The sequence below is a fragment of the Lepidochelys kempii genome, chromosome 1, assembly GCF_965140265.1.
Source record: "Lepidochelys kempii isolate rLepKem1 chromosome 1, rLepKem1.hap2, whole genome shotgun sequence".
Lineage (NCBI taxonomy): Eukaryota > Metazoa > Chordata > Testudines > Cheloniidae > Lepidochelys > Lepidochelys kempii.
Genome location: NC_133256.1, coordinates 345,485,346 through 345,509,602, shown reverse-complemented (window position 1 = coordinate 345,509,602; position 24,257 = coordinate 345,485,346). Strand labels below are relative to the sequence as shown.

General features: G+C 53.4%; 1 pseudogene; it reads right to left on the bottom strand.

The window, feature by feature from the left end:
- Positions 1 to 23,576: 23,576 nt before the first annotated feature.
- LOC140907015 (neo-calmodulin pseudogene) lies at positions 23,577 to 24,026 on the bottom strand (annotated as a pseudogene).
- Positions 24,027 to 24,257: the final 231 nt, after the last annotated feature.

The following is a 24,257-nucleotide window of genomic DNA, read 5'->3' as shown; positions in this document are numbered from 1 at the left end:
AGATAGATAGATAGATAGATAGATAGATAGATAGATAGATAGATAGAGGGGGTGTATGGAGATAGATAGATAGATAGATAGATAGATAGATAGATAGATAGATAGATAGATAGAGGGGGTGTAGATAGATAGATAGATAGATAGATAGATAGATAGAGGGGGTGGATGGGGATAGATAGATAGATAGATAGATAGATAGATAGATAGATAGATAGATAGATAGAGGGGGTGTATGGGGATAGATAGATAGATAGATAGATAGATAGATAGATAGATAGATAGATAGATAGATAGATAGATAGATAGAGGGGGTGTATGGGGATAGATAGATAGATAGATAGATAGATAGATAGATAGATAGATAGATAGATAGATAGATAGATAGATAGATAGATAGATGGGGTGTATGGTGATAGATAGATAGATAGATAGACAGATAGATAGATAGATGGGGTGTATGGGGATAGATAGATAGATAGATAGATAGATAGATAGATAGATAGATAGATAGATAGATAGATAGAGGGGGTGTATGGGGATAGATAGATAGATAGATAGATAGATAGATAGATAGATAGATAGATAGATAGATAGATGGGGTGTATGGTGATAGATAGATAGATAGATAGACAGATAGATAGATAGATGGGGTGTATGGGGATAGATAGATAGATAGATAGATAGATAGATAGATAGATAGATAGATAGATAGATAGATAGATGGGGTGTATGGTGATAGATAGATAGATAGATAGATAGATAGATAGATAGATAGATAGATAGATAGATCCGAGAAATGAAGACCAGATGACTTTGGCTATTGAGGGGCTGGAGGAGAGGGTGAGAAAGCAGAGGACCTGGAGAAACTGGCTGCTGAGGAAGGACAGAAGGTCCTGAAGATATTGACAATTAGAAACAGCTGGTTCTGGAGCAATGACAAAAGTGGCTGGTGGAGAGGAGGTAGAGGGCAGAGGACCTGCCTGATTTAAAACCCATGGGCCAATCCTCTTCCGACTGAAGTCAATAGGAGTTGTGCCACTGATTTCACAGACAGCAGGATACGACCCCTGCATGTCTCCTGGCAAACAGGCACAGGCTGAATGTACCGTTGGTGTACGCAGGTGCAGCCGGCTGGGCTTTGGGGGTGTTGTGCCCACGTACACCCTCGGCGAGTTAGGTCCCTGTGTGCACACCGGCCCCATGGAGGACTCTGCTCTCCAGGAATTTAAAATGGATTCCAAAGCAGTTTAATAGGCACCTGCCTCTAATTCACAACCACCCCATGCATCCGTTATTAATTGTCCCATGACATTGCTCTTTCTGAGCCCATCTGATGGCAAATGGCCGGGTCAATCCAGAATTCTGTGACCTTGCCCCGGAGTCATGTTGCCCAGGAGCTGCCCGGGACCGGGAGGAAAGGGAACGAACAGCCACGTGTGTGGTTCCTGAGAGCCTGGCACGTTATCAGCCTTCCCGTGCTGATAACAGATGTATCTTCTGCCAGCTCTGCTCCGTCTCGCCAGGTGCACCAGATTCTTAGCTGGTATAAACTAGAGTGACACTGATTCACACCAGCTGAGGATCAGGCCAAGGGTTCCTAATGGACTTCATTGGGGTGACTGTTAAGGGGACTCACTCTTTGCTTCTATGCAGCCCAGTTACAAGCCAGCCCCGGCCAACAGTGGCAGGAAGTTGTGACCATCTTGTAGCTCAGTGTCCTAAGTGAGATACCTGTGGTGGTCTCGCGCCAGTTGTCAGGGGCTCCCACACTGACTTTAGCGCAGCCAGAACAGTTATTATTTCAGTAACTCCTAAGTGGCCCCAGCTGAAATCAGACCCCAGTGCGCTAGGTGCTGTACAAACATATGGGGAGAAACAGGCCTTCCTCTGAAAAACTTAGTCTAAATAAGCAAGAATGAGGCAGGGTGGGGAAGGAAAGGATTTGCTCAAGGTACATTAGTGGAAGCACTGGGCTTGGCCTTGCCAGCATATTTTCGATAGAAATTCAGCCCCCACCATAGGCAAATGGTGCTCTGGAATAACTGCATGCACCACTGTATGTGAGAACAGGATTTGGTCTGTTGTGCATGTAGGTCTAATGAAGGGTTAAAGGTTAATCACATGGCTGAATGTGGAGAAGCGCCCGACTCACCACCTTTCTCCTCACCCTTTGCCAGCACATGGCATTAAGGAGCGAGGGATTGCAAAACCAAAAGGACTTTGTTTGTGCGATAACACTCTGGCTTTCTGCTCTCCACAGTGCGCCGGCTCCCCGCTCTCCCCATAAACACATGATCAGATTACAGCAAAATGCTGCATATGGTAATTTCGCTTGTTGCGTAACCAGTGGATGTTTGTTGATTTTGAGCAGATGGATCAGCTTATAGAGGGCTTGATGCTGAGACATAAGGAAAACAGTCATTAATTCTTCACGGAGGGGATTGGGAAGCTAAAAGGAACCATAATGATCATGTAGCCTGCCTCCTGTCTGCCACAGGCCACAGAGCCTCGACATCGAAATGCTATGGGAGCTGCAGTGGGTACCCCATGTAGATCTTAGTGTGACATTCCCCCCATGCAAAGAACAGCCCTCCATTCTCGGGTTTTCTCATAGCAAAACAAGAGAGAGTACAGCGTGTGTGTCTCCTCCGGAACATGCTGCAGCAGCTTTGCCTTGCAAAACGGCAGTTACCTCCAACAGGGTACTTAGAAACGGGATGGTGCAGGGTTATATGCAGAAAAACAAGGCGCATGCATCAGCCTCCCTCAGGGTTAGTGTTGTCTATGGTGCAAACCACCAAAGAGCGGGCAAGATGAGGACTATTTTGCTTTAGTAGAGGGCCTGCAACCAGCAACTGTCAGTCCGGCGAGGAGGTGGCCATTGAGTGTTAACCAGTGGAACAACTGACCTAGGGACATGGTAAATTCCCCATCACTTGAAGTCTTTATTTAAAGGCTGGGTATCTTTTTGAAGAGAGGAGCTATAGCTCCAACAGAAGCTGTGGGCTTCATATAGGAACCACTGGGTGAGATTCTTTGGGCTGTGTTATGCAGGAGATCAGCCTAGGTACTCTATGGTCCCGTTTGGCCTTAACATCTACGAAGAGCTCCTCCCACCCTGGAGAGGAGGGAGTAGGACAGCCATCCTTTGGGGCATCTCTGAACATGTTCCCCCTCAGAGCCCCCCAGACAGGACCGCTCAGATGGGCGTGATCCCAGAAGGTCCTATTCTGCTTCCCTTCTCAACCCCCAGCCGCTCAGTGGGGGTTACTGCATCCTCACTGCCGAAACGCATCCCTTTCAGGAAGTCCATCTTGCAGCTTTTATGGCGGGAACTCCCAGCCGGTCCCCAGCAGAACTGTCTGTATCTTCCCCTGTATTTGAACGTACCTGAGTGTGACGGGGGTTTGTTTCCCTAGGCCATGAACTGGGTTTAATCATTAATGGGCTTGAATTCTGAGTGCAAAAGTGGCTGTGAATCACCTTTGTGATGTCCTGGCTTGAGGAGCTGATGTGCAGGATCAGGGCCTGAACTTGCACGCCAGTTGTCAAGCCCGTTGACTTACATCATTGTCATGAGTAGGAAGTGTGCTACCCTGCCCCACGGCAAAGCCAGCCAGCGAGGGGGGAAGCTGGCACAATGCAGCAGCAGCATGTGAGAAAGGGAGCGACCCAGCAGCCACGGTGTGGACAGAGAGAAGGGGCTGAGAGCGGGACATGTCGGCTTTTAGGGTGGCAGCCTTGATGCACAGCGGTTGCAGAAACTTCTGTCTGTCTTTCTACCTGCGTGTCTCCCATGTCTGCAGTATCTGAGCACCTGCCTTAGAGATCCCACTGGGAAACTTTACTGACCCTGGTAAAGTCAGGCCGTGCTTGGCAAGTGACCTCCCCAGAGCGCCCTGTATGCTGAGGACAGCTGGGTGTATAGCTATGCAGCATGGAGTTCTGCGCATGGCTCAGACGTGCTTTGCAGTAAGGTTCTGTTTACAGGTGGTTCATACATGTTGCAGACGTGAGCAGTACATGTTGTCTGGTCATAAGCAGCTCGGGAGAAGGCATTATAGAACAGGGGCGGGCAAACTTTTTGGCCTGAGGGCCGCGTCAGGTTTCTGAAATTGTATGGAGGGCCGGTTAGGGGAGGCTGTGCCTCCCCAGACAGCCAGGCATGGCCTGGCCCCCGTCCTCTGTCCGACCCCCCCTGCTTCTCGCCCCCTGATGGCCCCCTGGCGAACCCTGCCCCATCCACACACCCCCTACTCTCTGTCCCCTGACTGCCCCTGGACCCCATGCCCCATCCAACCCCCCTCTCCTTCCTGATTGCCCCCCTGGGACCCCTGCCCCATCCAACCCCCCTCTCCTTCCTGACTGCCCCCCTGGGACTCCTGCCCCATCCAACCACCCCTTCTCCCTGACCGCCCCCAGACACCCTGCCCCTAATTGTCCCCGCCCCCATCCGACCCCTCCTGCTTCTCGCCCCCTGATGGCCCCCCCGGCGACCCCTGCCCCATCCGACCCCCCTCTCCTTCCTGACTGTCCCCCCGGGACCCCTGCCCCATCCAACCACCCCTTCTGTCTGCCCCCAGACACCCTGCCCCTAACTGCCCCGATCCCCTATCCGACCCCCCTGCTTCTCGCCCCCTGATGGCCCCCCCGGCGACCCCTGCCCCATCCAACCCCCCTCTCCTTCCTGACTGTCCCCCCGGGACCCCTGCCCCATCCAACCACCCCTTCTCCCTGACTGCCCCCAGACACCCTGCCCCTAATTGCCCCCGTCCCCTATCCGACCCCCCCGCCTCTCACCCCCTGATGGCCACCCGGCGAACCCTGCCCCATCCACACACCCCCACTCTCTGTCCCCTGACTGCCCCCGGACCCCCTGCCCCATCCAACCCCCCTCTCCTTCCTGACTCCCCCCGGGACCCCTGCTCCCATTCAACCCCCCTGTTCCCCGCCCTCTGACTGCCCTGACCCCTATCCACACCCCTGGCCCCTGACCAGCCCCCGAACTCCCCTGTCCTCTATCGAACCCCCCCACACGCTGCTCCCTGCCCCCTGCCCCTTTACCGCGCTGCCTGGAGCACCGGTGGCTGGCAGCGCGAGTGCACCAGGACAGGCAGCCACGTCGTGCAGCACAGAGCACCGGGAGCTCAGGGGCCGGGCAGGATGGTCCTGCGGGCCGGATGTGGCCCGTGGGCCGTAGTTTGCCCATCTCTGTTATAGAAGGTTATTGGCCCTGGTGATAAGTAGAGCTGTTCAAAGAATGGAATTTCTGTCCCACAGGAAACTCCAGCATTTCAACACTGGTTTTTGTCCTGCGACGGGAGGAAAGGTCAAAAGATGGAAAATGTTCCTGGAGCGAAAAGTCCCTGCGAACATTGCAACTGGGAAACGGCGGCACCTACCAGGAATGCTGAGTTTCAGAACGTCGACGTTCTCGAAACGAAACGCTTCATTTTGCATTGGCCCCTCGAAGAATTGGAACATGGCATCGGCGTGGGCATTTTCTGGGAGAAAAATGTAGATTTGGGGGAAACCCCACATTTCCCTGGGGAAGAATCTTCCTGAGAAAAATGTCAGTGCGCTTGAGTAAGAAGCAGCCTATTGGTCTGTTGGGTTTGCTCGCAAACGATGGAGCCGTAATATAAAACGAGATCACTGGCTCTACTACTGACTCCCTCTGTGGCCTTGGGCAAATCCCTTACCCTCTGAAACGGGGGCGGGCGGGGGGTATGTCTACACTGGAACTCGCCACACCCACACTAGTTCTGATTGAACTTATGCCCTAAAAATCATAGAATATCAGGGTTGGAAGGGACCTCAGGAGGTCATCTAGTCCAACCCCCTGCTCAAAGCAGGACCAATCCCCAACTAAATCAGCCCAGCCAGCAGCGTAGCCGTGGCTGTATGGGTTAGCTGCCCCGAGTACATATCTAGGGTTTCAGAGGAGATCGTCCTTGGAGCAGCTAGCCCATTCCTGCCACTCGGCTACACCTCCTCCCCCATGCTCCACTGTAGACCTACCCTCAGTTTCTCCATTTATTTATCAGAGGTACTTATATGACCTCCAGCACCACAGTGTCTGAGCACCTCACCGCCTTTACTGCATTTATCCTCACAACACCCCTGTGAGGTGGGGCTATGCTATTAGCTCCATTTTACAGATGGGGAAACTGAGGCCTAGCGTGGCTACGTGTCGTGCCCAAGGTCGTGCAGGAAGCCTGTGGCAGAGCAGGGCATTGAAACAGTCTCCCTCTGTCCCCAGCTAGTGACCTAATCATGGGACCATCCTTCCTCCTCATCCTTAATGTGGGGACAATAGTACTCATTTATCTCACTGCCTGGATGGGCATGGTTGCGAGCACAGGTTATTTAGACGATGGTAAGATCCTAGGAAGACAGGACATGTTACTAATTATTTTTCTCCTCCCTCCAAGCTATCGGGTGGGCCCAGAGTACGGGACACAGCTCCTCCACTGCGATAAGGGGTGAATGGGGGGCCTGACACTTCGGCCCTGCAGAGCAGTAACTTCCCGTAAGTGCTGCTAGCAGGTGGCAGTTCCAAAATCCAGAGCTGGGGTCTGACCTGGCAGTAATTAGCAGTGCAAATGTTAGAGATCGAAGCAATTACGCTCTGCCAGCAGCCCGGCCAGCTGTCTCTCCTCACGCTCGCTGCTGCGGCCAGTTCCTGCTTTGCTTCCCTGGCTTGCTGCATGAGGAGTGGGAAGGGGATTAACATCCTGCTGCTTTGAAAACAGATCCAGGCCCCAGCGCCAACACACACATCCCTGCACAGCGCTCCAGACCAGGACCCACGTGATTTTCAAGCAAGGCTAACATCTTCTTCCTTTGCCGTTCATTGCTCTGTCCTGGGACCTGGCCTCGCTGGCCGGCTCTGTTGGGGACGACACTGGGACTGTCGGAGGAAGGACTCTACCACCCCCACAGAAACCTGTCCGTGAAAGTTCTTATGCTGAGCCCTTCACCATTCTAGTCAAGCCCTAGGGGGGGAAGACTGGTCTGGTGGTTAGAGCAGTAGCCTATTCCTCAGGAAACATGGGTTTGAGACCCTACTTTTTAAAGGTATTTAGGCACCTAACTCCTACTGAGGTCCATTGAGTCTCTCTGGGTACGTCTACACAGCAAAACAATTTCTGTGGCAGCAAATCTCAGTGCTCAGGTCTCCAGCCAGAGCTCGAGGGGTTGGGTCTCAGAGCATGAACAGGAATGTCTACCTGGCTATTTTTAGCACCGTAGCATGAACCCAAGTCCATAGAGCCAGGGTACGAGGCTCATGGCTGCGGGTGTTTTTTTGCAGTGTAGATGTACCCTCTGGTGATTCAGGTCCCCATCTGTACCATGGGGATAACAGCAAAGCCCTACCTCCTGGGCTTTGTGAAGATAAATATGTAAGAGATGGCACGGAGCACATGCTATGGTGGTGGGGCCAGGGAAGTATCTAAGATAGGCAATTCCAGAGCTGGTGATGGACTCCAGAGAGAGATTATATCCACCCTTCCTCCCCTGGAGCATCTGTGGTGGAGTACATCTTGGGGAGGCCCCCTCAGGTCTGAGCTTCCAAGGATCTTCCCTTAGAAATACGAAACAGACGTGTGGGGACATTCCGACCTTTCTGTGATACCAAACAGGTTTGAAAGCTAAGGCCAGACTGGCGTCCAGGTCATTCTTCTACCTTCCCCCATTTTGATCACCTCCGTCACAAACCCCTGCTTTTGTGCCCGTTGATCGCCCACCGGGGGTGGCCAAATCAGACCTAGCTCATTTCAGTGGAAGTGGGCCAGGAGTCATCGGCAGACACCACCCTTCCATGTGCCAGAGGGGAAAGGTCTATTTCAAATTCCTTTTAAACTGCCCATGTATTGTTCACCACTTTGATGTCCTGTTGCCTAAAAAAGCCTCCCCGGATCTACATGACTCACCCAAATGCCTATGCCAAGAAGAGCTGATGTTGAAATGTAGTCACATGGTACATCCACCCACCTGTCCAAAGCCAGGTTAATTCCTAGGAGAAATCTTTAGAACCATCCCTTTTTTATCCACTCTGTTTCCTTTCTGGGTTTTTAATCACCTAATGTCCTCCCTTCTTGTAGGCAGGCAAAGTAAGGCACATGCCCCCTGTGTACAATGCAGTTTGTTATTCGCTGGAACAACGTTGGTTACAGTCACTCTTCTCTTCACTTCTCTTCAGGTTCTTATACCATACTGATCACCATCATATCCAGCATTTCCAGTAGTACATTAAGCAACATGATTAACATCTGTCATGCATTGTTTGTTCTCTTATCCTCTCCCCAGGAGGAGAGGCGTGTGCAGTAGAGTTTCTTGGTAGTGATTTTTTTTTTAAATAAGTAAGCCTGTTGCTATGTGTTTATATTAGAGAAGGCAGGTCGAAGACATGGGAGCTTATTCCACAGTCTTGGACCGCCCCTAGAGAAGGTTCTGTCTCCTGTACAGATGAGCTTTACTCCTGTCGGGATAAAGTCCATTATGCCAGAGGAGCGTAGCTGTTGACCACGGTCTTTGCACTGGAGCTTTAGATGATCTTTTGGAGCTCCTGGGCCCAGGCCATGAAGTGCTTTGATGATAGTAATGGAGTAATGGTCTCAAGTTGCAGTGGGGGAGGTTTAGGTTGGATATTAGGAAAAACGTTTTCACTAGGAGGGTGGTGAAACACTGGAATGCGTTACCTGGGGAGGTGGTGGAATCTCCAGTTTTAAGGTCAGGCTTGACAAAGCCCTGGCTGGGATGCTTTAGTTGGGAATTGGTCCTGCTTTGAGCAGGGGGTTGGACTAGGTGACCTCCTGAGGTCCCTTCCATCCCTGATATTCTATGATTCTATTATTCTATGATAAGGACGGAAGATAAGCCACACACCAGGGGTTTCAGAGTAACAGCCGTGTTAGTCTGTCTTCGCAAAAAGAAAAGGAGGACTTGTGGCACCTTAGAGACTAACCAATTTATTTGAGCATGAGCTTTCGTGAGCTACAGCTCACTTCATCGGATGCATAATGTGGAAACTGCAGAAGACATTATATACACACAGAGACCATGAAACAATACCTCCTCCCACCCCACTGTCCTGCTGGTAATAGCTTATCTAAAGTGATCATCAAGTTGGGCCATTTCCAGCACAAATCCAGGTTTTCTCACCCTCCGCCCCCCCCCCCCACACAAACTCACTCTCCTGCTGGTAATAGCCCATCCAAAGTGACCACTCTCTTCACAATGTGCATGATAATCAAGGTGCGCCATTTCCAGCACAAATCCAGGTTCTCTCACTCCCTCACCCCCCTCCAAAAACCACACACACAAACTCACTCTCCTGCTGGTAATAGCTCATCCAAAGTGACCACTCTCCCTACAATGTGCATGGTAATCAAGGTGGGCCATTTCCAGCACAAATCCAGGTTTTCTCACCCCCCCACCCCCATACACACACAAACTCACTCTCCTGCTGGTAATAGCTTATCTAAAGTGATCATCACCAGGGGTTTATTGATCAGGTCTTTCACACCCATTGCCTCTGCTGTGTGCGTAGTCCCCATGCTGTGTGCATGGCCGGATGTTACGGGGCTGGTGGAGGTAAGCCAATGGGGTTACTGGCATGACCTGCTTTGCTGGGCTGAAGCCGTTCAGCGCCTTGCAGGATCACCTCAGGGTTGCTGTCATGGACTGGGATGTGGGCAGTAAGACCTATTGGTCAGTGTGGGAGTCAGGAGCCAGGGACCTGAGCCTGGTGACAGAGCCAGAGTCAGGAGCCAAGTCAAGGGTTGGAGCCCAAGTCAGGAGCCAGGGGTGGGGTATAGAAACAGGGATCTGGAACAATGCTGCACTCAAGCATCACGCAAGAAGGCAGAGTCCAACGTAGCAGCCAGCCAGAGATCTACCTAGTTGCTTAGACAACATCCTGGGCCTCCTTCCGGCTTAAATAGTACATCTGAGCCAATCAGGAGCTTCATGGGTGGTGTCTGTGGTGAGGTAGGGTCCACCGGCCCATGCTTCCTGCTGGCTCCAGCAAGCTGCCGTGTTGCAGCTGCAGACTGCCTGGGGACCCTCACGGCTGTGGTACTGTTAACTGATTGAAATGCTAATAGGCCTGGTGAGAACGGAGAGTGTGGAATCTCACTCTGAATATTCTTCTTCATTCTGTCGTGGCCCAGGGCCCAGCAGTGCTAGGCGCTGCTCAAACACAGAACGAAAGGACGGTCCCTGCCCCGCAGAGCTTACAGTCTAAATATAAGATAAAAGACAGAGACAGGCAGACTGGGAAATCTAAGGAAATCTGGGGCTAGGTTGTGGATTCTGAAGGCAGGGATGTAGCATGGGGAGTGGCGACACTGAGGAGCACAACTTGGGGAACTGAATATCCAGGGCAGATAGAATCAGGGAGTGAGTCCCCTGGCAGGGCTGATCGCTCTAATACTGCTCTTTGAAAACACAAAGCGCTCCCCAGATCAAGCAAACAATCTGTTTCCCTTTTCAGCTCCTTACTAGATTAGTGTCTCCAGCGCCGAAAGCACAAGTAAACCTCCACGCCTGGGCTGGTGCCACCAAAAACAACCCTGAGAGCTCCTTGGACTTGCTCTGCCATTTCTCGACTTGGACCACTTTTGCTCGCAGTCAGCACGAGTTGCTGGGAACCATTAAAGGTTACCGAGAAGAAAAACAATTCGAAATAAGCCATGTCAGAAAGCTCTGGTAATTAAACATCCCAGGAATAGAAAGGGATAAAAGGTCAGGCCTAAAAAAAAGGGTGCAGTTTTGGAGCAAAAATGTCCCATTACATTTTTACATTTTACGTAATTACATTTATGGAAGGTCTAAATTTAGAGGCTTTTATGGCTCCTAAAGACAATAGTCATGCATGACCCTCTGGCTTAGTTCACACAGGCAAATCCTGTCTTTATTTTCTAGATGTAGGTGCATACAAATTCAGCCTTCTGCAGAGGGGCAGCACAAGTCCTCTACACCACTAAGTCCCCCTCAAACCCTACTCAGGGCTCAGTGGTGCTGGCTCTTTGCACAGGGGTGAATTTCAGCTCAAGAGCACAGCTAGGACAAGAGATACTGATGTGGCAACAGTATCTCGCCAGTTAGAAAATAACTTACATGCAATCAGAAATGAAAGGTGGAAAAGACCCATTAGATCACCTACTCTGTTCTCTCCTCCCCTGCTTTAAGCCGTCAGTAGATTGTTCCCTTAGTATATTCCCCAGCTCTCTGTACAATCTGGTTTTAAACGACTTAAGAGATGGGGCGTCTACCATTTTCCCTGGTCTAGTACTGCAGATCTCCCAGTCTAGTATGGTAGATCTTCCAGTCTAGTACGGTAGATCTCACTGTCATAAAATATTCCCTGATATTTTGCCTACAATTTCCCATGTTCAGTTTTGTCCCATTTACCTTGAGTTGCCCCGTCCTTGGGCCACACTAAATAATTCCTCTCCTGAAATACCTATGGATTGTTATCCTAGCTCTCCCTGATGATCAACATCCCCAAGTGATGTACATCAGCATCGCTCCACTGACTTCCAAGTCGCGGGCCCCGATGGGATCTTGCCAGAGCGGATGGAATGGTCCTTCAGTGGGTTCATTCCTAGCTCTCTGTCTAGGTTTGGGCAGCTGCTTTTCCTCCCTGGGGAATCCTGGGCATCTCGGGCTCCCATGAGCCACCCTCCTGCTCCAGGAGGATGTAAAGCCATGAGGGGAGACTATGAGCTGTTTGGGGCAGCAGTCTCACCCGCGTGCTGATGATACCTGTCTCTCTTTAAGAGGGCTTTTTCGCCTTCCTCCACAGTGTGCAGCCTGGGCCAGTTGCTGGTTTGAATGGGAGTAAATGGTGGATTCTCTCTAACTTGAAGCCTTTAACTCAAGATTTGAGGAGTTCGGGAACTCAGCTGGAGGTTAGGGATCTGTTACAGGAGTGGGTGGGCGAGGTTCTGTGGCCTGCAATGTGCAGGAGATCAGACTCGGTGATGGTGATGGTCCCTTCTGGCCTTCAGCTCTATGAGCCTTATCTGTCCCCCGAGCGAGCACCTCACAATCTTTCAGGTATTTAACTTACCCCTCCCCTTCCTCCTGAGAGGCAGGGCTGGGCTGTTATCCCCATGGCATGGATGGGGAACAGTGGCACAGAGAGCCTAGACCTGGATCCTCAAAGGTATTCAGGCTTCTAATGTCTATTGAAATCAACCTGGAAGAGAGGGGAGGGGATGCATTTTGGCAGAGGGGGAAGCACTGGTGAAATGGGCAGAGGTGCCCCGACCATGGCGAAAGGGGACCTTTCTCTCCCGGCCCCGTTGGATCCGTTGAGGTTCCTGGACTCTACGGAAGTACCTTAGTGCCACTCAGCATGTCTCCTTGCTAATCTATACCTGGCCATGGCCATCCACGCCTGCAGGCCGGAGAGCTGCTGGCACCCTGGCCGAGATAGCAGTCAGTGGGCGATAGATCAAGGGATCCTTGGGGGCTATCCAGGAAGCTGTGGCCAGTGCAGAATTCAGCTGGCCTTTAGCCGAAGGAAGCCGGAGATAAAAGGAAAAGCAGCGAGGTCTCTGCCTGCCCTGGGCGACTTCCCAGACTCCCACTGACATGCCGCTTGTTTTGCTTTCTTGCCCCAGCACGAAACGCTGGCGTGAGGAGACGCATGGGGCTGGCGCCCAGACAGAGATCAGGACGCCCCCGCCCTGCTGAACACCTTCAGGGCCTCGGCGCCGCACCCACCTGGTGCCAGCAGCCACAGCTGGTCCTGCAGCAGGCAGGAGAGGGGACGCCGGAGCCAGATGGGCCACAGTCATCCCTGGAGTAACTCCCTCCCCCCTAGGCTTTGTCACAGACCATAAATCAGAGGGGGTTTCGTCGGTGGGAGCCAGCAGTTTAAAACAAGGGGGCTCCTGCCGCGGCTTTCCCCGCGCCCCATTTCCTGCTGTCTCCCTGCCCCCCCCCCACAACTTGCCCACAGGCTCAGATTTCGAAGGATTTGCACGGCCGAGCACAGCCCTAATTCATGCCGCACACAGTAACATGAGCCGGCAACAGCCGCTCGCGTCGTTAATTCAAACCAGGGCTGGCTCCGAGCTGCGCAGCCAGCAGAGCCACCAGGTCCCGGGACGTCAGACGTGGAACGAGGAGACGAAGGCAGCCTGGCTGTCACCCTCAGGCCAGCGGGCCGGGGGGGGGGGGGGCAGGGTCCTGGGAACACTGTGGTGGTGGCATGCCTTGCTCCGGATCATGGGCAATTGCCACCCGCTGACCTGGGAGGGGCACTGACAGGCATAGGGAGGAGATGGGCCCGCCCAGTGATTTCCTGCTCAGCGGGCTTGCTACGGAAATGGCCTCCTTGTAGAGTTCGCATACACGCTGGGTCTGAGTCTCAGTTATGCTAAGCACAAAGGGGCCTTAAAATGAGCCGCCCTGGCTGGTAGAGCCAGCATAGGAGCTCTGCACTGACCCATCTCTCCAGCCCCTCGTGTAGGGGGCAGATCGGGGGTGCTTCAGGGAGGTGGCTGGAGTGCTCTGCACTGTGGCTACCCGCTGCTTCCCAGGGCCCATAGGGGGCCATATCGAGCACAACTCAGGGCAGCTCCAAGGCTGCTTTAACATAGGCCAAAGGCTGTACAGCCCCAGAATACGAGGAACACAGAGGTTTCTTCAATCCCCCCCGGGCCACAGTGTCCCTGTCCAGTAAACAATTTGTACAGTGGGGGTGCTGAGCGCTATTGAGCAAAACCCAAACCCTGCATCCGATGGAAATCACTTCAAGCCCCCCCAGCACCCCTAGCTGCAGCACCCCTGTTCCTGTCCCAGGCTAAGGGGCAGAGTGATGGAGGGTATGGCTACATCTGAGCTGGAAGGTGTGAGTCCCAGGTAGGTGCTAGGTCCACTTGAGCTGGCAGGCTAAAAAGAGCAGTGTAGCTGGGGTAGCATGGGCAGTAGATCGGGTTAGCCACCCGAGTGGACGGTTACCCTATTTCAGGTGCCAAGAAGTGGACACTGGGGGGTGGGGGAACAGCTGGAGGGGGTACAGTTGGGGGTGCTGGAATGGTTATTTGGGGGGTGCAGGAAGGGGGTGTGTGTACTGGGAGGTGTACCTGGGGTGTGTGGGAGGGGTGTGTGTACTGGGGGGGGTGCTGGAGCGGGTACATGGGGCTGCTGGAGGGGGTTGTGTGTGTACCGGGGGGGGTACCTGGGGGGACGCGGGAGGGGGGGTGCGCGTGAACCGGGAGGGGTGCCTGGGGGACGCGGGGGGGGTGCGTGTGTGTGTACCGGGGGGGGTACCTGGGGGACGCGGGAGGGGGGGTGCGTGTGTGTACCGGGGGGGGTATCTGGGGGGACGCGGGGGGGGGGTGCGCGTGTGTGTACCGGGGGGGGTACCTGAGGGAGGCGGGAGGGGGTGCGCGTGTGTGTACTGGGGGTGGGTATCTGGGGGGACGCGGGAGGGGGGGCGCGTGTGTGTACCGGGGGGGGTACCTGAGGGAGGCGGGAGGGGGTGCGCGTGTGTGTACTGGGGGTGGGTATCTGGGGGGACGCGGGAGGGGGGGCGCGTGTGTGTACCGGGGGTGGGTACCTGGGGGACGCGGGGGGGGGGCGCGTGTGTGTACCGGGGGGGGTACCTGGGGGACGCGGGAGGGGGGGTGCGCGTGAACCGGGAGGGGTGCCTGGGGGACGCGGGGGGGGTGCGTGTGTGTGTACCGGGGGGGGTACCTGGGGGACGCGGGAGGGGGGGTGCGTGTGTGTACCGGGGGGGATATCTGGGGGGACGCGGGGGGGGGTGCGCGTGTGTGTACCGGGAGGGGTACCTGAGGGACGCGGGAGGGGGTGCGCGTGTGTGTACTGGGGGTGGGTATCTGGGGGGACGCGGGAGGGGGGGGCGCGTGTGTGTACCGGGGGTGGGTACCTGGGGGACGCGGGGGGGGGCGCGTGTGTGTACCGGGGGGGGGCACCTGGGGGACGCGGGAGGGGGGGCACGCGTGTGTGTACCGAGTGGGGGGTACCTGGGGGACGCGAGGGGGGGGGTGCGTGTGTGTACCGGGAGGGGTACCTGGGGGACGCGGGAGGGGGGGGTGCGTGTGTGTGTACCGAGGGGGGTGCCTGGGGGACGCGGGGGGGGGGCGTGTGTGTACCGGGGGGGGGTGCCTGGGGGACGCGGGAGGGGGGCGCGCGTGTGTACCGGGGGGGGGTACCTGGGGGACGCGGGAGGGGGGGCGTGTGTGTACCAGGAGGGGTGCCTGGGGGACACGGGAGGGGGGGGCGCGTGTGTGTACCGGGGGGGTACCTGGGGGACGCGGGGGGGGGTGCGTGTGTGTACCGGGGGGGTATTTGGGAGGTGCAGTAGGGGGCACTCACTGGAGGTGGGGGGGGGCAGTGTCACTCCCTGGCACAGTGGCAGGGCGGCTGACACAAGCCCAGGACCATGGGCGGTGGGTATCATAGGCAGGGGGAGGCTGTGCCTCCCCAAACAGCCGGGCATGGCCCCGCCCATGCTCCGCCTCCAGGCCCCCCCCCGCTTCCCGCTCTGGGGCTCCCCCTGTGCAGTAGCCATGCCACCTGCCCTCCCGGTGCTCCGGGGCTGTGGGGGCCGGGGACACTCTGCCCACCCTCCCAGCGCGCCGGGCCTGGGCACGCTAGCCTGGGGCAGGGGCCAGCGGCCGCAGTGGGGGGGCTCTGGGCTGTGTGGGGTGGAAGGGGCAGGGCCTCAGGTGGAAGGGGCGGGGCTGGGGGCTAGCCCGTGCCGCCCATGCCTAGGACCCAGCGCCAGCCATCATCAGCACCTCCCTGCGGGGCCCTCCCCTCCGGTGTGGGAGCTGGGGCTGCAGAGAAATGGACCAATCAGCTGCAGATGCAGGGCAGGGACCAGTCGGGGCTCTTTCTGAACTGCAACGTCTGCTCTGCAAAACCCCCCCAGACTTTGACTCATTTCAAAAATCCACCCGGACGGAGAGCAGACAGAATCATAGAAGATCAGGGTTGGACGGGACCAGAGGAGGTCATCTAGTCCAACCCCCTGCTCAAAGCAGGACCAATTCCCAACTAAATCATCCCAGCCAGGGCTTTGTCAAGCCTGACCTTAAAAATATCTAAGGCAGGAGATTCCATCACCTCCCTAGGTAACGCATTCCAGTGTTTCACCACCCTCTTAGTGAAAAAGTTTTTCCTAATATCCAACCTAAACCTCCCCCACTGCAACTTGAGACCATTACTCCTCGTTCTGTCATCTGCTACCACTGAGACCAGCCGAGCTCCATCCTGTTTGGAACCCCCTTTCAGGTAGTTGAAAGCAGCTATCAAATCCCCCCTCATTCTTCTCTTCCGCAGACTAAACAATCCCAGTTCCCTCAGCCTCTCCTCGTAAGGCATGTGTTCCAGTCCCCTAATCATTTTTGTTACCCTCCGCTGGACGTTTTCCAATTTTTCCACATCCTTCTTGTAGTGTGGGGCCCAAAACTGGACACAGTACTCCAGATGACAAAGCGGTCGCGTCTGGGAACCCCCGGCCATCTGGTAACCCTACCCGAGCACAAACCCGCCCCGATCCCCTGGGCACCTCGTCAAGCAGCCTGCCTGAGCTACCGCCCCTGCTACCCGGGCTGCGCGGCTATCTTGAGTCTGCTGGCTTGAGCAGAGCTAATGGCGATATGTCTGTGCGTGCTGGGAATCGCACCTTTCAATGCAAACATACCCTGAGACTCCAGCCTTCTGTTTCCTGGCCCGAACCTCCCAGCCCAGCTAGTGCATTCTGCCCTTCTCCAGCCAGAGACTTGTCTGCATGCTGCTTTAGCCAGGGGCCAAATTCACCCTTGGTGCAACTCCCCTGACGGCAGCAGTCACAGCTGGGCTGAGTTTGCCCCCTTGTCTATAGAGCTACATTAAGAGCTTTGCATGGCTTCCCCTTCCTCTGGGAAGTTCACCCCAGTCCCAGCACTGCTTGGGTAGGACTGGCTTGCTGACACAGGGCTTCCAATGGGGAAAATGGGGATCTCTCCCCCTTTAAAAATGGAACCTGCCACTTCCAACTCTCACTCCCGTCCCTTAGACACCAGGGTAAAACCAAGGAATGCAGCGGAGTTACTACTGATTTACACCGATGCTGCCAGCGAAATCAGAACCAGCCTGGTGTCTGTGAGTAGGCCATGGTTTCTCTTAGCCTCCACATTCCTTTCCAGTTTTGCTCAGGCCCGTTGTTTACCGGGTATAACATCACATGCCTCGCGGAGAAGAGACGGGGCTGGCAGCCTTGATGTATGGGCTTGACTCAGCCCCTGGGATCTGCTGCATGTCACAGGCCCTGGAGGTGCAAAGCACACCTGGAAGAAGATCACAGCTCTCCCCCCACCCCGGGAGGTATCCACTGCTGCCCCTACAACATAGAGCAGTGGTTCTCAAACTTTTGTACTGGTGACCCCTTTCAAATAGCAAGCCTCTGAGTGTGACCCCCCCTTTATAAATTAAAAACACTTTTTTATATATTTCACACCATTATAAATGCTGGATGTAAAGCGGGGTTTTGGGTGGAGGTTGATAGCTCGTGACCCGCCCATGTAATAACCTCATGAGCCCCTAAGGGGTCCCGACCCCTAGTTTGAGAACCCCTGGCATAGAGCATGCAGTGCCTGCATCAGGCCCAACGTTTGCAAAATGTTCAGCCATGCCAAGATGAAAGGAGCTGAATCAATGTAACTCCGAACTATTCTCTGTGCAGCAGGGCTGGACGCTCAGATATTTCAAGGGCTGTTTGGTTCACCTTAGGAGCTCTTCCAGATTTTCCTAGCGCTTCACTCACTCCCTGATGGTGTTTCCTTCCAGTCTGGGAGCCACAGGGCAGTTCCTAACTAGATGTTTTGGAGGCTCGTGCTCGGGCAGTGGACTGCTGGTGGGAAAACAGGCGCTGGCTGTGTGTGTTTTATGCTGAAAATAGATACTCAGGAGCCAGAAAATGCGAACTTCCTCCGTATAATCCTAGCAGATCCCAGAGGGGCTTGAAATCGGGGGGGGGGGGGGGGGAGTGTTTGTGAATGCGTGTGGGGGTGGGGGGAGATTTCATAACTCTCATCCCAATGAAGTTTATGGCTGAGGTTTTTTTCAGGGGGGGTGGGCGGGGATGGCCGATGAGTTTATTTGCGGAATAGCGACTCTTAAAGAAGAGAGACAAACCTGGGAGTGCTGGCAAATCCCGGAGCGCACACAGGCTATTGGGATTAAACCAACAACAGCCTCCCTGCATTTCCGCAATCCTCCCAAATTCCAGGAGAAGTCACTCCAGAGTGCCTAGGTGTGTCACCTACTTTCAGTGACAATCAATCAATTAACTCAGGTTGGTTTGAAAATGGGGCCAGGGTTATTGCAAAAGTGAACCTGGCTTGAGTTTCCAGTTTGTAACCAAAGCCCATACCAGGTGATTTGCATTGTTTTGGGTCTTGAAACAAAAATTGTACTATCTATCTATCTATCTGTAAGCGGGGGAATAGTCCCACTCTTGTGGGGAACTTTCCTGGCTTCTGCACTACCCCGGTGAAGTGGGCTAGCGAAAGGATCTGAGTCCTCGCTCCCACTTCCTTTACCCAGTGGTCTCCTTGCCCTTGAGGACTCCCCTTCCACTCTCCTGTCTGGCAGAGTCCTCGTAACCCCAACAAGCTGGGCCCAGGATTCCTGGGGGGCTCGACCCCCAACCCTGCTGTGGTCACCTAGGACAGGGGCTAGGGTGTCCCCACTCCGGGGTACTCTCTCTGCACTGGGCACTTCTCTGACCCACTGACCATTACATACAAGTTAAAGCAAATGCAAGTTATTTAATCAACAATTAATTTTAAAAAGAATAAGGAAAAATGGGAAAGGTTAAAGGAAACACATCACCACGCTCTGTGGCAGGGAACCTCACAAACAGGGTCTCTGGAACATCAGGGCAATTCACAGTCTGTTCCTTGTAAGTCCCAGGCCTCCTTCTCCGGCCCTGGCTGTGCTGCAGGGATGCTGTGGGTTGGACACTCGCTGTGGTGGTGGCCACACGCTCTCAGGCTCTAAGTGGTAGGACCCTTCTTCCCAGTGTCACCCCCGCCCCGTCGGGGTTACGATCCAAGCCTGGCCTGCAGAGCCCCTTGGCTGAGACGTCTCCCTGTGCTGGACCCGCTGCCCAGGGTCCCCCTTGCTCTCCCCAGCTGCTCACCGCGCCCAGCTCCAGACTGCTCCAGCCCCAGCCCCACCACTCGGTCTCTGCCGGGCTGCTGCTGCTGCTCTGCCTCCAGCTCCCTGGGCTGCTTCTCTGGCCCCTCTGGCTCTGGTTGCTGCAGCTCTGCTCCCAGGACAGGTCTGCTCTGCAGGCTGCTTCTGTGACTCTGCTCCCAGCACTGACCTGCTTCCTGGGCTGCTTTCTGGCCCCTCTGGCTCTGGTTGCTGCAGCTCTGCTCCCAGGGCCAGTCTGCTCTCTCTGGGCTGTGCCTCTGGCTTTGGGGGCTGCAGCTCTGCTCCCAGGACAGGGTCTGCTCTCTCTGGCCTGCTTTTCTGGTCCCTCTGGATCTGGCCCAGCTCTGCTCCCCAGCTTAGCTTGGGCCCCTGCTTTCTCCTTAGCTCGGCCCCGCTGTGTCTGACCCAGACAAATCCAGCTCACGCTGAAGACGGGACCTCCCTGGCCTCCTGACTCTAATTAGCCTGCCCACCCTGTCATTCGGGCTGACCTGGAGCATTGGCCTCTCCCCATTGTTCCTGGGGGCTGTCAGTCTCAGGGTCCTGATTCCCCATCGTCACTTCCCCTTTTAGTACTGGGAGCTAGCAACTAAAACACTCTCACTGAATGTTAGTAAGGGGGCAACAGTCCCCTTACATATCTATCTGTCTAAAGTGTTCAAAAATCATGAGTCATGCCCCCAAACTCAAGCAATTGGCTTAAAAATCAAGAGATTTGACAACAAATGTGGCATTCTTGTTATTTGCCTTCTGTTTCTGGAACCTTTGCGGGTCACTTGGGTCACATTTTCAAGATTTTCTCTGCAACCAAAAGGGCTAGAATATATATATATATATATATATATATATATATATATATACGGAATGCAGGGATTGTCATGTAGTCACATGACTCCAGGAGCTGGGGCTTTAAGAAACCCACCAAACAGGGTGAGACTTGTGATAACATTGTGAGAGTTGGCAATGTATCCATTTAAACATTTTTAGGCCTAAAATCAGCTCCTTCCCATTCCTCTGACAAACACTGGTGAAAGGCTGCTGCGTGATTCTCCCCAGGCCTGAGGACAACCCTTTGCTTCTTTTGTAGCTCCTGGCCCCCACACTTATTTCCTCTTGCTCAGACCATACTCTGCTTAGGCCGGTTTTGTTCAATATCTTCATAAATGATCTGGAGGATGGTGTGGATTGCACTCTCAGCAAATTTGCGGATGATACTAAACTGGGAGGAGTGGTAGATACGCTGGAGGGGAGGGATAGGATACAGAAGGACCTAGACAAATTGGAGGATTGGGCCAAAAGAAATCTGATGAGGTTCAATAAGGATAAGTGCAGAGTCCTGCACTTAGGATGGAAGAATCCCATGCACCGCTACAGACTAGGGACCGAATGGCTAGGCAGCAGTTCTGCGGAAAAGGACCTAGGGGTGACAGTGGACGAGAAGCTGGATATGAGTCAGCAGTGTGCCCTTGTTGCCAAGAAGGCCAATGGCATTTTGGGATGTATAAGTAGGGGCATAGCGAGCAGATCGAGGGACGTGATCGTTCCCCTCTATTCGACATTGGTGAGGCCTCATCTGGAGTGCTGTGTCCAGTTTTGGGCCCCACACTACAAGAAGGATGTGGATAAATTGGAGAGAGTCCAGCGAAGGGCAACAAAAATGATTAGGGGTCTAGAACACATGACTTATGAGGAGAGGCTGAGGGAGCTGGGATTGTTTAGCCTGCAGAAGAGAAGAATGAGGGGGGATTTGATAGCTGCTTTCAACTACCTGAAAGGGGGTTCCAAAGAGGATGGCTCTAGACTGTTCTCAATGGTAGCAGATGACAGAATGAGGAGTAATGGTCTCAAGTTGCAGTGGGGGCGGTTTAGATTGGATATTAGGAAAAACTTTTTCACTAGGAGGGTGGTGAAACACTGGAATGTGTTACCTAGGGAGGTGGTAGAATCTCCTTCCTTAGAGGTTTTTAAGGTCAGGCTTGACAAAGCCCTGGCTGGGATGATTTTTCTGGGAATTGGTCCTGCTTCGAGCAGGGGGTTGGACTAGATGACCTTCTGGGGTCCCTTCCAACCCTGATATTCTATGATTCTATGAGGTAAATTCTCCTATGCTGTCAAACCCCCATCTATTGTAATGGAACCAGCATGCAGGCCTGTGGCCAAGATGTTCCAAAATGGCTGCCTAAAGTTAGGCTCCAAGACCCGGATCCTCAAAGATATTTAGGCACCTAACTCCCATTTACTTTCACATCTAGGCGACTAAATAAGTGGCCTGGTTTTCAAAAATGCTGAGCATCCAGCACCTTCTACTGACTTCAATGTCCAAACCACAGAAAACCAGGCTACTTATTTAGACACCTAAATGAGAATTTAAGCAGTTAACTTTACCCGGTTTTGGACATCTTCACCCGTATCTTTGCTCTCAAACCCTAGTTTCCAGCTAGACCTAGCTTTCAGCCTTTCCCTTTATGTCATTGTCTGATTGCAAGCAGGTGGGGAATAAAACAGAAGATGAAAAGAGGGCTGCAGGAGAGAAGGGAAAAGAATTATTGATTGAAATGAGGCTATAATTTGGAATGGATTTGAGGCCAACTGTGCCCTAAGCAGATTCCTTTGAAGCTAAACATCTCAGCTGATTTGTCAGCGGCTCAGGAACAACAGAAGGAAACGTTTTCTGGTAGGAGATTTAAAAATTGTACCGAGGTCTGGGGGGATTACACCTGTTTGGCAAATGTCTGACTTTAACGTTTGTATTGTTATACAATATTTATGGGAACACGGCCCGCCGAGTCAACAGCATGGAGCCAGTTGCAAAGGGCCTAAAGTAAAGGACTATCTTGTACCCATATGTACCAGGCATTGATTTATCTGCATGTTTTGCCCATGCTGTGTTTAAAAAACTTTCCATGCCCCATAAAAGGCCCAGTTCCGCTCTCAGCTACACCAGTGTAAATCTATTTCCGTCAGTGGAATTTGTCTCGTTTTTTATTGGTGTAACTAAGAGCAGAATTTGGCCCAAAGTAATCAAACAAAACAAGAGGGAAAAAAGGGGGTGGAGGAGTTGTTCTGTGAGCTTTCTTCTACTGGCATCCGGAGTGAGTTTAGGGGAGCAACTCTGGATTTAAAGTAGTGTACATGAGAACAGAAGCCTGAACCTTTGCATATTTCTCCTCCATTCCCACTCCCTAGAGATCCACGCACAATCAGGAATCAGAGGAAGGGCTCGCAGTCACTTCATAGATTTCTTTAGGGGATGTATCTGACCCCAGAAAGAGTTCCCATGAAAGCTCAAACCCTCGTTGAGCCTTTCGGTCAGGAAATATTCTCAGGAGGGATCTCTAGCTATTACAAAAGCCAACATTTGAACTCTATCTGCCTTCCAAGTTACAAGCAATAGCTTTGCTCCAGCCAGCCAGAATGCAGAGACAGGACACGCACCACCCGGCATTCATGCACCTGCTAATCTGACTCCTATTCTAAGCGATGCCGTTCGGATTACTCTGCTGCACTCGTCGCCATGGTATCTGGGTGCCTGTTGAGTCCCCTCAGACAACTGCCTTTGATGGAGTAGAAATCCACCGTTGAGTTAGTTATACGTATGGCTGGGCCTGAACCAGACCCCAGCTATTGCCCTGGGTGACCCCCCAAGTGAACTTTAGAGACAGTAGCCCATGTAAAACACAAGCAATGTTTGCAAACAAGGGCAGGGATAGTGAAACAAAGGGAGAATCATAGACTATCAGGGTTGGAAGGAACCTCAGGAGGTCGAGTCCAACCCCCTGCTCAAAGCAGGACCAATCCCCAACTAAATCATCCCAGCAAGGGCTTTGTCAAGCCTGACCTTAAAAACCTCTAAGGAAGGAGATTCCACCACCTCCCTAGGGAACCCATTCCAGTGCTTCACCACCCTCCTAGTGAAAAAGATTTTCCTAATATCTAGCCTAGATCTCCTCCACTGCAACTTGAGACCACTGCTCCTTGGCCTATAAAGCCTGTAATAATGGCTCCTATAGGGCTTCTTCCGTTTCAGGTTCTCACAGCCACCTCACAGAGGTAGGTACATGGTATTCTCCTCTTCGTACAAGCGGTGAAAACAAAACCCCATGGAGAGGTTAAGAAACTCCAAGGCTGCACAGTAAACTAATGGCAGAGCTAGGACTAGAATCCAGGGCTCCTGATGCCAGCCCCCACCTTGAACTTCCATGTGACCATGCCTCCCTCAGTGTTAGACTGCCTCCCACACACAGAGGAAATATATATGCTGGAGTTCAAATGTCTGGGTATCCATGGTCCTTTGGCAGTGGGACAGACGCTTCTGCGGATGAGCTAGAAGCCAAGCTATGTTTCCTGCACCAGAAATTGAACAAGTTCAATAGGAGACATCTTCACTTTGAGACCATCATCCTCACAAACTCCTCGTAGTTGACTTGCCCGTTGCCATCTGCATCGGCCTCCTTGATCATCTCGTCCACCTCCTCATCCGTCAGCTTCTCACCAAGGTTGGTCATGACGTGCCGGAGCTCCGCCGCGCTGATGTATCCAATCCCATCCTCGTCAAAGACCCAGAAGGCTTCCCGGATCTCCTCCTCGCTGTCCATGTCCCTCATCTTCCTCGCCATCAAGGACAGGAATTCGGGGAAGTCCACCGTGCCGCTGCCGTCGGTGTCCAACTCGCCGACCATGTCTTGCAGCTCGGCCTCGGTGGGGTTCTGCCCCAGCGACCACATGACGGTCCCCAGTTCACCGGTGGTGATGGACCCATCCCCATCTTTGTCAAAGAGCGAGAAGGCTTCTTTGAACTCTGCGATCTGCTCCTCCGCCAGCTGGCCGGCCATGCCGGTGCCTTTTCAGCGTCCGTGCCTCCCTGCTTGCTGAAACAGCTTGCACTCGGTTCTCCTTGTGCTTTGCAGATAGCCGAGCCCTGGGAAAGTCTCCTGTGACTCCTTGCCCAGGGATGAAACAATGGCTTGGAGACAGACAGCAATACACGGTTCACACTTTTCATTGGTGCAAATTGAGTCATGGAGAGAAATGAGACCATCCACACCCTCTTCATTATCTAAGTG